The 13,159-nt window shown below is 38.2% G+C and overlaps 1 pseudogene; it reads right to left on the reverse strand.

The window, feature by feature from the left end:
• Positions 1–4,334: 4,334 nt before the first annotated feature.
• On the reverse strand, positions 4,335–5,705 carry LOC102856896 (annotated as a pseudogene).
• Between the last annotated feature and the right edge of the window lie 7,454 nt (positions 5,706–13,159).

The following is a 13,159-nucleotide window of genomic DNA, read 5'->3' on the forward strand; positions in this document are numbered from 1 at the left end:
TAAAACATCATGTTCTTGTTATTAGGTGCTTTGGAGTCAAACACAACTCACTGTTGCCCTATAAATAACATATCTGAGCCTAGTTCTATCCTGTGCCATCTTCATCATCTCTGATGCACTTGAGCCCAGTGTTTCAGTCACCTTCCCAAGCATGAAGTCCATCTCCAAAGAGTAGCATCTCTTAGCAACAAGCCCAGAATATGTGAGCTAATGTTTTATTATCTTTGCGTACAGAGAGCACTCTGACTGTACCTTCTCCAAGACATACCTGTTTGTTCTCCAAGACATGTTCTTTTGGAAGTTTGGTATGTCAGGACTCTTAAAAATTGGCTTTTCAAGACATTGAACTAGCCACTGCTGTGGAGCCATGGTCTCCAGTTACCATAATTACGGACGCATAGTCTTGTAAATCTCCAACAGCTGTAGGGCCAATAAAAGAAAGCACTTTTCATACTGTGAAAAATGGTAGTGATGGTGAAGAGACTGTGGCACTGCTGTGAAGAGACTATGGCACTGCTGTGAAGAGACTATGGCAAGGTGTAACCAGAGTAACTCTAGAGATAAAACCCAGAGTTAAAGGCTTTGTTTTCTCAGTGATTGAAGGAAAAACTGACTTATAACTTTGCTCAGAGATAAAGTTTGCTAACTATTGAGGAAACCAGAGGCTTTTTGCATTTGTGGTGCTGAAATGAAACCTGCATTTTTGCTAATTGAACAATTATGTCTTGCTATTAAACTGTCTTGGAACTGTTGGACTAAACCCACACTTGTCCTGGTGATATTATTTACCTCCCCTACTCTGAGCCTATTGGCAGCATCATAATAGACGGTGAAGAGATTGGGACTGTTAACAGCTTCAGTTTGCTTGGCTCTACAATCAACACTCTTGGTACCAGCAGCCAGGAAATTAAAAGACAAATTGCATTTGGAAAGTTTGCTGTCAGAGACCTCTCCAAAGTGCTGAAGAGCAACAATGTCAATCTGGAGACTAAGGTGCACCCCATCCTGGCCATGGTCTTTGCAATTACTTGCTATGCATCAGAAAGCTGGACAATGACTAGGGATAGTAGAAGGAGAATTGATGCTTTTGAGCTGTGGTGCTGGAGAAGAGTATTGAATGTACTGTGGACCACTAGGTCCACAAACAAATTCCTCCTGAAGAGGATGAAGCCAGGCTGCTTCTTGGAGGCAAGGATTCTGAAGGTTCATCTGACATACTTTGGGCATGATGCAAGGCAGGATCAGCCCTTGGAGAGGGATGTCATGCTTGGGAGGGGGGAAGGAGACAAAGACCATCTATGAGATGGATTAATTCAGTGACTTGGGTAATGCGAGTGTGTCAGATACAATTAAGATTGGCACAGGATAGAACAGGGTTTATGGCTGTTGTACATAGGTTCACTATGAATCACAGGTGACTCAAAGGCACATAACAACACCACCACACTCCAAACTATTTCCCTAATAAACCTTGAAATTGTAAGTAAAGTATCTCTGAGTCTTACAATAAACATCAGGCCCAATTATTGGTAAAAATAAGTGCAGGAGTATATGGGGGTGGCAAGACTGACCAGAGTTATTTAAAGGGTACTATGGATATTATTGATAAGTTCCCCTTTATGAAGGAAGTAGAATTGAAACTCTGCCACTTTCATGTTGCCTCTGTTCCTTACTCTTTCTTCAGCACCACAGTTCAAAAGCATCAGTTCTTCGTCTGTCATCCTTATTCATTGTCCAGTTCAGGACCTTTCAAGATCATAGCCTGAATCAGGCATAATTTAGTTCCCAAACTACATGATTGCTTCCTAATAATTTGGAGAGGTCTCTGACTTCAGACTTTGTTAGTGCACTATGTCTCCTGATCTTCTCACTTCTTGTACCAAGTGTATCGATTGTGGATCTAAGTTAGTTGAAGTCATGGAGAGTTTCAATCTTCTTTCCATCTATCATGATGTTTGTCTAATGCTCCGGTGGTGAGAATTTTTGTTTTCTTCCTCATACATTGTTTCATGAAATTCTTCTGTATCAGCTAATTCCTTCTGGTACAGTGACTCTGTATACTCTTTCCATCTTCTTTTAATGCTTCTTGGATCATTTAATATTTTGCCCAAAGCATCCTTAAGTATTGCAACTCACGGCTTGAATTTGTTTTTCAATTCCTTCAGCTTAAGAAATTCTGCATAAGTTTGGCCCTTTTGATTTTCTGACTCCAGCTCTTTGCACATTTCACTATAATACTTCCCTTTGTGTTCCTTAGCTGCCCTTTGAAATCTTCTGTTCAGCTCCTTAATATCTTGATTTCTTCCCTTTGCTTTGACTTCTTGGCACTCTAGTGCAATATGCAGAGTTTCATCTGACAATCATCTTGGTCTTATCTTCCTCCTCTTTCTTTGTAATAACGTTTTGCATTCTTCATGGATAATATTCTTGATATACTCCCACAGCTGATTTAGTCTTTGCTCATTGGTGTTTAAGGCCTCAAATCTTTTCCTGAGATGCTTTTGAAATTTGAGTGGAATAGACTTAAAGTTAAATTTTGGTTCCTGTGAATTTTAAGTTTCAACTTCAGCTTGAGTTTGCATATGAGTAGTTGGTGGTCTGTTCCACAATCAGCACCTAGCCTAGTTTTCATAGCTGATACTGAGCTTCTCCAGCGATTCTTTCCACAAATACAATTGATTTGATTCCTATGCATATCATCAGGTGAAATCCATTTGTATAGTCTGCGTTTGTGTTTCTTACAAAAGGTATTTGCAATGAATAAATCATTGAATGTGCAGAATTTCATCATTCTATCTCCAGCTTCATTTCTGTCACCAAGTCCATGTTTTCCAACTACTGTTACCACACCTTTTTTAGTTGAGTTATTGGATATTTCCTATCTTCTTCACTTCCAAACTCTTCCCACAAAACTCTGGGAACTTGAGATTTCCTTCTCTCACTCCCCTCACTCCCACTTCGGGCTTTGGTATACATCTTACTAGTATTCCTTCTATTAATACTGCTACAAACACTGGTGTACAAATCACCATTTGTGTCTCATTTCTTTTTCCTATGAACATATTCCTAGCAGTGGAATAGCAGGGTCATATACAATGTCTATGTTCAATGTTTTGAGAAAACTCAAATTGCCTTTCAGAGTACCATTTTACAATTGTACCATTTTACAATTCCATCAATTGTCTATTCTAATGTCTCCACATCCTCTCCAACATTTTTTGTTTGCTCTATTATTAAACTTTGCCACTGCTATAGGGTGAGAGGGTATCTCATTGTGGTTTTGATTGGCAGCTATCTTATTATCAGCCACTTTGAGCATTTCTTTATGTGTTCATTGGCCATTTGAATGTCCTCCTGTGTTGTCTTTTTATGTATTTTGTCCAATTTTTTAATTAGTGCATCATTCTTTTTTCTTGTAGAGGACCTATAGGATTCTATAAACTTTCATTATGAGACACTTGCCTGAGATAGCATTGCCAAATATTTTTTGTTGGTTTTCCCACCCCCCTGTCGGTATGACACACACACAGGGACTTAATCTTTAGGAGGTCCTGTTCATTTATCATCCTCTCCTAGTTACACATTTTTTGATGTATTTGCCAGTCTATTTATACCATAGGCTAGGTCTTCTAAGTTTGGCTTCATTTTGTCTCTTATGATGTTTGTGGTTTTTGGCTTTACCCCAGGTCTCTGATCCATGGTGAGGTGATTTTTGAGTATAATGGGAGATGTAGATATTGTTTTAGCTTTGTATGGGTGGAAGCCCAGATTTGCCAGCATCATTTGTTGAAGACGTTGCCATTTTCCTATTTGATGGGTTTTGTTTCCTTGTTGAACATCAAGTAATTTCTGGGTTGGTTTTTTTTTTTTTATTCTGTTCAATTGGTCTGTGTGTCTGTCATTGTACCAGTACTATGCTTTATGCTGTTTTGGTTATTACAGCAATGTAGTGTGTTTGCAGTTTTGGTTGGTTTTGCTTTTTAATTAGGAAATGTTGGGGTATGCTCTCTCCACCCCCAGGAAAGGTCCATTCTAATCTTCTTTTTATTTTATTTTAATTTTTCTTGGTGCTCTTGTTTCAAGTATCTTCAGGTTTACTGCTGACTGGCTCCTCCTTGGAGAGCTGCTTTTTCTTTGAGTCACTGCTTGCAGCCTTTTCAGGATTTTCTGGCACCTCTTTGGAGGAAGATTTCTTCCTCCTAGGGACACCTGTATTTACACTTTTATTTTCAGTCACTACTTAACCAATTTCTTTAAAAGATATCTCTTTTTCTTGGGTTTAGATATAACAGGGCTGGATTGATTTTCCATCCTTTCTTCTGTGGAGCCTCCTGGAGCTTTTCCTTTTTTTTCTTTTTGGATTTCTCACCTGTCTCTTCACATTCCTAATCTTCAGTATACCATTGTTTTCTAAAGGCATGCATGAAAGAGCAGCTAGTTTCTTTTCCTTCTTCAAGTGCTTCTTTTCCTGTTTATCCAGCTTCTTAGTAACCTCAACAGCCATTTCTTCTACCGGAACCATGGCTTATTTCACTGTGTTCAAATTTTTTATTGGAATCTTTCTAGTCTCGTAGAAGGACAGTTGCTCCTCAACTTGTTCACAAGGTTTCTCCACTCATAGGCACCTCAGAAAAGCAGTCTACTCATGAGACAATACTGCATTTGTTTGCCAGGTGTTGGGAGATGCAGTCATTGTGCTTGGCAGTTGCTCAGCCAATGAAGGTCAAGTAGAAAATAAGCTCATATTTTGGAGTGTTTCCCTTTATCTTCAGGTCTCTGAGCAGGACATTTTCAGGCCCTGTAAGAATCTATAGTTTGAATACTTGATACTTGGCCAGGTTTGTAAGACTGCTAGCATGCACAGAGACATGTACCTACTATTTCCCCAATTAAGGCCAACAGGGTAGGTGCTACATGGCCCATCTTGGACCATAGGAAAGTGTATAAACTCTGTTGGTATTCAGACAAAGATACTCCACAGCTGGAGACGCTGTCAGTGGTTATCAAGTTGATGGCAGAGATGTCCTTTCCCATGGAGGACCTTGGGACACCCGAAGTAGCCTTGGCCTCATCTGTAATCAGTTCTTCCAGTTTGTCCAATTTATCTTCATTCAGCTCAGTGAGGTTTCCAATGAAATGGGCAAGGTGGTAGAACTGTCGTTAACGATGTTCATCAGTTCTAGAAAGTGATAACCATACCACTTGCTTGAAGTGGTCTAGAAGGATAATTGGACTAGATGCTCATGTTATCTACTTGGTTCACATTAAATTTTACTTTGGCCCGGGAGTAGCTGTGTTCCAGTTCCAGTATGGCTTTCCTGGCAGAAAATGCAGTCAGGCCTTTCACCAGATTATGGAAGCACAGACAAATTCCTCTTAGGATCTCACCTATCACACCTTTAGTTTGACCCCAACTCCTCTTATATACTATCTTAGTATCTCCAACTCCCAAATGTACTTTCGTCTATTTAGATGGAAAGTTTGTCTCCAAGAGCAAGTGGAGATCCTCGTGAACATCGCCTTTGGACATACTGTTGATATTTTCCAAGGCAGCTTGTGATAAGACAAAAGTAAAAAAAGGCCACAAGACAAATGATGTTATGAAATTTCCCCAGATTGAGCCCTTATTCCTCTACCGCCTCCACTTCCTTCAGTACCAATAGCACTTGAATAGTAAGTGCAACAGCACTACGTTGTCCACACATTGTTGTTGTTATGTGCAACTGAGTTGCCTGTGACTCAGAGCTACCCTATGTACAACAGCCCTAAACCCTGCTCTGTCCTGTGCCAATTTCACTGTCTCTGACACACCTACCCTGATTACTCCAGTCACTGAATCAATCCACTTTATAGAGGGTCTTCCTCTCCTGCACTGTCCCTCCACACTCCCAAGCATGATGTCCCTTTCCAAGGACCAGCCCCTCCTTGCAACATGTCCAAAGTATGTCAGACAAAGCCTCAGAATCCTTGCCTCCAAGGAGCAGCTGTTTTAACCCTCTTCAGAATGTCCATGGTATATTCAACCCTCTTCTCCAGCACCACAGCTCAAAGGCATCAATTCTCCTTATGTCTTTCCTAATCATTTTCCAGCTTTCTGATGCATATCAAGTGATTGAAAAGACCATGGCCTATGTCAGGCCCACCTTAGTCTCCAGAGTGACACCATTGCTCTTCAGTGCTCTGGAAAGGTACTAACAGTATACTTTTTTTTAAAGCAGCAGACTTTCCCATCACAATATATCTTTTAATTTCCTGGCTGCTGACGCCGAGTATTGACTGTGGAGCCAAACAAACCAAAGCTGTTAATAATGTCAATCTCTTCACTATCCATCCTGATTCTGCCAATTGGCACATTGGTGAGAATCTTTGTCTTCTTGATATTGAGCCTCAATCAATATTGAAGGCTGCAGTCCTTGACCTTTTTCAACAAGCACTTCAAGTCCTCCTCAGTTTTAGCAAGCAGAGTTGTGTCATCTGCATAACACAGATTATTGATAAATCTTCCACAAATCCTGATGCCACACTTCTCCTCATAGAGCCCAGCTTCCCAGATAATCTGTTCTGCATATAGATTGAAAAGCTATTACTCAGCTCTAAATGTGTAGTAAATTTTAACATCAGGAAATGCCATTCCTTTCACTTCATTCTTGTTTTTCAGAAGTATTTTACTTATTAATGTCTCTTTCCCAGTAAACTTGCCAATTGCCTTTATACCTCTTTGGAGAATCTCTTATTGTTTCTTATAGTAGTGTCTTGTAGTTTTCTTTATAAAGGTCTTTTGTATCTCTAGTTAGGTTTACTCCCAAGTATCTCAATTTGTGGTTGTCTATTTTAAGTGGCGTTGCTTTCTTAGTTTCCTTTTCTGTGTCTCCTTTGTTACTGTAGAGGAATCTCACTCATTTTTTTATATTGATCTTGTATCCTGCCACTCTACTAAACAGATTTTCTAGGTCCAAGAGTTTTTGGGTTGAGTCCTTGGGGTATTCTGTGTACACTATCGTGTCATCTGCATGTAGTGACAATTTTACCACCCCTTCCACCAATTTGGAGGCCTCTTATTTTGTTCTCTTGTATTGTCCTGGCGAGTATTTCAATAAATATTGAAGAGGAATGATGAAAGTGGCATCCTTTTATGGTCCTTGTTCTCAAGGGGAATGCCTTAAGTCTTTCTCCATTACAAATGATGTTAGTTTTTGGTTTTGTGTATATACTTTTTTCTGTGTTGAGGAAATTTCATTCTATTGCTATTTTGCTGATTGTTTTAATTAGGAAGGGGTGTTGGATTTTTTTGAGGGCCTTTTCTGCATCAATTTACTGGATTATGCATGTGGTTCTCATTCTTGGTTTAGTTGGTGTGATAATTTATGTTTATTGCTTCTCTTAAGTTGCACCATCCTTGCATACTTGTTATGAATCCCACTTGGTTAATCAAAATAATGATGAATTATTTTGTTTTATTCTATTGGCCAGGATTTTGTTAAGTATTCTTGCATCTATATTCATGAGAGATACTGGTCTGTAGTTTTGTTTTATTACAATGTCTTTGCTTGATACTTTGGGAAGGAGGGAGTCTTTTCATAACTTTCTTAATTTCTTCTTTAGTGAGGAGTCTTTTTAAATGTTCTATATCTGTCTGTTTCAGTATTGATAGGTTATGAGTTTCAAAAAATTTTTCCATTTCCTCCAAGTTTTCAAATTTGTTTGAAAACAGTTTCTCACAATTTTCTAATATTACAGATTTAATTCCATTTGGTTATGTTGCTTGTTTTTTTAATTTTCTTTTTTATTGTGATTTCAACAAAAATGTACAGAAAGGTTGGATATTCACTCATTTATTATTGCACATTTTCCTCCCCCTTCACAGTTTATTTTCTTTTCCTTATTAAAAAAATATTATTCATTCATTGTTGCACAATTCTGTCCCTTTCTCCTCCCCTCCCCAAGTACACTTTACAAAGTGTCTCTTATTTTGGACTGTTATCATGCAAGTAATGCCTAACCATAGATTCCTTTTAAACAATTCTTTCCTTCATCTGTTCTAATGCAGTGTTCACTCTTTTCCTATTATCCACCCAAACCCCTTACTTGATGAGAGTGGTGTTATGTAGTATTTGTCCTTTTGTGACTGCAATATTTCATGCAGCATAATGTCCTCCAGGGTCACCCATGATGTGTAATGTTTTACTAATTCATTGTTTTTAGTGCTGCAAAGTATTTAATTGTGTGAATATAACATAGTTTTTCTATCTGTTTGTTTGTTGATAGGTATTTGGGTTCCTTCCATATTTTTTTTTTGTTTTTATATTGTGAATAATGCAGCAATAAACATGGGTGTACATACATTTGTTTGGATGGTGGTTCTGGTTCCTTGTAGTGATTTGCTGAGTCAAATAGTATTCCTATTTACAACTTTTGAGAAAACATGCAGACCACCTTCCATAGTGTTTGCACCATTTTACCCTCCCACTAGTGGTGAATAAGTGTTCCAATCTCTCCACAACCTCACCAGCATTTGTTGTTTGCTACTTTATTGCTGGGGTGAGTTTGTATCTCATAGTTGGTTGTGGTTTTTGTTTCTTTGTTTTGTTTTGCATCTCTCTGAGAGCTAGGGATTTTTAACATTTCTTCATGAGTTTGTTTGCTATCTGAATGTATTCTTTGGGTAGTGTGTGCTCATATCCTGTACCCATTTGAAATTGGGTTGTTTACCTTTTTCTTGTTGAGATGCTGGAATACTCTATACATTTTAGTTAGAGTCCCTTATCACATATTGTTGTCGTTGTTAAATGTTGTTGACTCATAGGTGACTCATGTGACCCTATGAACAAGAGACCTGGATATATGTATAACTTTCATACTTTCTCCAGGTTCACAGTGTTTCCGGAGGCAAGCTATTTTGGAAGTGGATATATCATTATCAAATTTTTTCCCCAGTCTGTGGGCTTTCTTTTTACCCTGTTGGAGTTTTTGATGTGTACTGGTATTGGATTCCTAGAAGGTCCCATTCATCTATTTTATTCTCTTCTGTTTTTAGGTTTTCCAAGATTGGGAAGACTGTTCATATTGTGGATTAGGGCTTTAATTCTTTCAAGATTTTCTCTGATGAAGTTTACAGTTCTTAGTTTCACTCCTAAGTATGGGAAGCCAATACTAAATATTTGTAATAAACTGAATGCTATTTCAGCATGTGGGGGAGACATGGTTCAAGCTAGAAATCACCCTGAGGCACTAAGGCAATCCTTAAGGGTTTACCAGATTCTTGCATTTGCTAACCCCTCCCTCCTGAGTCAAGTAGAAGGTTTTCAATAGGAAAAGCTTGGCTTCATTTGCATTGAATTATCTTTGTGATCTACTTCCAGATAATTTTTAATAAAGCTACAGAGAAGCTTGGCTTGAGGTCTTCAGTCAAGAACTGCTGGCCCCCTGTTTTCTGCCCTCTGCTCTATCTCATTCCTGGCTGTTTGTCTCATTATTAATAATTATAAAATTACTTTACCCTCGGTCTGCAACACCTAGGTCCTTGATCCACTTTGAGATAGTTTCTGTGTATGGTATGAAGTATGGATCTTGCTTGAGTTTTTGACAGATTGTTTTCCAATTTTGTAAACACAGTATATATGTTAAAGAGACTTTCATTTTGTCACTTAACTTTTGTCTCCTTCTGAAAAATCAGTTGATTAAAGATAGATGAGCTGATTTCTGGGTTCCCAATTCTATTCCATTGAACTGTGTGTCTGTCACTGTACCAGTACCACGCTGTCTTGACCACCAGGGCTAGTTAGCAGGATTTGAGATCAGAAAGTGAGATGCCTCTTACCTTGTTTCTCTATTTTAGGAGTACGTTGCTTCTTTTGGATATCCTTCCAGTCTAGATGAATTTGGAAATTTTCTTTTCCATTTCATTGTAGAAAGGAATTGGTATTTGTATTGGGATTGCATTAAAGTTGTAGATTGCCTTTGATAGAATTGTTATTTTCACAGTTTTGGATTGTCCTATCCAAGAGCATGGTGTAGTCTTCCATTTCTCCAGGTCTCTTTTTGTTTTGTAATTTTCTTTGAATAGATCTTTTGTGCTTCTAGTTATATTTACTCCCAAATATTGAATTTTGTGGTTTTGTCTTGATGGCAGTCAGGCATGGGAAGTTTCTGGGGTCCTTTTTTTTATATGTAACTACTGTTCTTCCCCCTTCCCTCAAAAGTGGCTAGCCCTTGAACCTTAGACCAAGGGTAAAGGTGGAGCCCTGCTCAAGGGTCTGGATTTAAAATCACTGTTGAGGGTATGGGTCTATGGGCTGGCCTGGGGCCTGGGGACTTTAAGTCTCCCTCCACTCTGGAAGTTGGCTGGCTGGCTCAAGTTCGTCTTGATGGTGGTTTGGTTTGATAGCAGTAAGGCAAGGGAAGTTTCTGGGGTCCTTTTTGGTATGTGTTACTGTTCTTCCCCCCACCCCCAAAGTGAGTGGCCCTTGAGCCTTAGACTAAGGATAAATAAGGGTGGAGGCCTGCTTGAGGGTGTGGCTTTAAAATCCTGTAGGGCCAGAGGGCCAAATTTATTAATTTTAGAAGAATATTCTTTAAAGACACAGCAATCATTTGTCTATTTTCTGTACTGAACAATTTGGAGTTGCTGTGATGCTGACCACTATCCCATAGTCGTGTCAAATACCATAATAGTTACCCATTATGTACAATGGTTAGGTGAGCTTCCAGATTAATTCATGTTGGGAAGCAGGAATGGCATCCAGTTCCTAAACTAGCTGCCTCTGGAAACTCTACAAACTCTCTTAGAAATATACAGAAATGATGTTAATTACACAACAGAGTTTAGGTCTTTTGTGCAAAGCTTACTCTGAATCATATTTGACTCAACGACACTTAACAACTGCTAAATGAGACTAGTGCTGTTATATCTAGAGGAATATTCTTCCATTTTGCAAATCCCTCTTTGTCAATGTGCTATATGAAGTAACCTGGCTTGCTATGATGTTGAACCTTGTGCCATGGAGAGATCAAATACCAGAATGGTTTCCCATGGTGGACAGTGTTTGGTGGAGCTCCCTGTTATAAAACAGGTTGGGAAGCAGGAGTGGTAACTACTTCCTAAACCACATGCCTCTGAGAACTCTATGAACTTAGAGAAACAATGATAGCTATGGAAAGGCATTAGATCTTTTGTTCATAGAGCCACTATGAGTCAACCTCAGCTCGATGGCAATTAACAACAACAACAATAGCGATTTTGAAGGGTATTGTTTTGTTGGGTTTTGGAGTTTGTTTGTTTGGGTTTTTTTTTAATTTATTTTTTAAACTCTATTTTTGTATTCTCTTTGTTACTGTAGAGAAATCCAAGTGATTTTTTGTATGTTAGTCTTGTATCTGGCAACATTGCAGAATTAGTCAACTATGTCCAGTAGTTTTCTTGCTGAGTTTTTACGGTACTGTCATATCATCTGCTTTTTGAGATAATTTTACCACTTCTTTTCCAATTTGGATATCTCTTATTTCCTTCTCTTGTCTTATTCCTATCACTAAGACTTCCAACACAATATTGAATAAGAGAGGTGATAAAGGGCATCTTTGTCTACTTCCTGTTCTCAGAAGGAATGCCTTTAAAACCTCTGTGTTGAGAACTACTTTGACTCCTGGTTTTATGTATATACTTTTTACAGTATTAAAGAAATCCACCTCTCTTCCTCTTTTGTTGAATGTAATCAGAAAAGGATGTTGAATTTTATCAAAGACCTTTTTTGCATCAATTGATAGGACAATGTGGTTCTTGTTCTTTGTTAATGTGCTGAATTACACTGACTGGGTTTTTTTTTCTTGTTTTTATTTGTTTGTTTCTTATGTTGAACCATCCTTTTATATCTGTTATGGATTTCACTTGGTAATAGTTAATACGTTTTTGATGTACTTGCCAGGATGTTAGAGGAAAAGATTCCCACCCCACCCCACCCCCGCCCATTTATGTTCTTGAGAGATACTTGTCTATAGTTTTCTATTTTCTTGGTTTCTTTACCTGACTTTGATATCAAGGATGTATTTGCTTCAAATGGTTCTGGGAGAATTCCACACTTTATTTTCTGAAATACTTTATGTAGAATTGGTGACAGTTCTTTTCTGAATGTTTGATAAAATTCACTTGTAAAACCATCTGGTATAGAGCTTTTTTTGTTAGAAGTTGTTTTATTACCTGTTCAATATCTTCTTTTGTAATAGGTCTTTTCAGGTGTTCTACTTTGGTCTACGTTAGTTTAGGTAAGTTGTGAATTTGTAAGTATTTTTCCATTTCCTCTAGTTTGAGTATAGTTTTCTACAATATTTCATTGTTAACCTTTTATTTTAGTTGGTTCTGGTTTTTGGTTATTTTTATTAAATTTTGTAATAGTTTATCTTCAAAGTTCAAATACATTGTTTTTTGCATTGCCTCTGTCATCTGTTATTTAGATTATTTGTGTTTCCCCCCCCCTTGTGGTTTTGCTAGTGGTTTGTTGATTTTATTGAACTTTTACAAAAACAAACTCCTGTTCTTGTAGATGGTTTCAATTGTGGTTTTCGTTTGTTTGTTTGTTTCTTTTTTCTCTTTTCTATTTATTATTTCTGCTCTAATTTCTGTCCTGTTCTTTCTCAACTTTTTGGAGATATTTGGTTAAAGAATTATTATATTTTTCTTCCCTTTTGCTATACTTGCTTATTTCTCTAACTTGACCTTGACTCACTGCTTTGGCTTTTTCCCAAAGTTTTGGTGCATTGTGTTTTGGTTAGCATTTGTTTCAAGAAACTTTTTTGCTTTAGTTTTATTTCTTCTGTTACCCACTCTTGTCCAAGAAGAGTGTTGTTCAGCTTCTCTATGCATGTTCGTTGTTGTTGTTATGTGCCGTTGAGTCACCTGCGACTCATAGCGACCTTATGTACAACAGCCCTAAACTCCACTCTGTCCTGTGCCAATCGCACTGTCTCTGACACTCCCATCCCAATTATCCTAGTCACTGAATCAATCCACCTCATAGAAGGCCTTCCTCCCTGCACTGTCCCTCCACCCTCCCAAGCATGATGTCCCTCTCTAAGGACCAGTCTCTCCTTACAACATTTCAAAAGTATGTTAAACGGAGCCTCAGAATCCTTGCCTCCAAGGAGCCACCCGGTTTAACCCTTTCCAGGA

Source organism: Elephantulus edwardii, unplaced genomic scaffold (genome assembly GCF_000299155.1).
Source record: "Elephantulus edwardii isolate Elephantulus edwardi_28Jun2011 unplaced genomic scaffold, EleEdw1.0 scaffold00122, whole genome shotgun sequence".
NCBI lineage: Eukaryota > Metazoa > Chordata > Mammalia > Macroscelidea > Macroscelididae > Elephantulus > Elephantulus edwardii.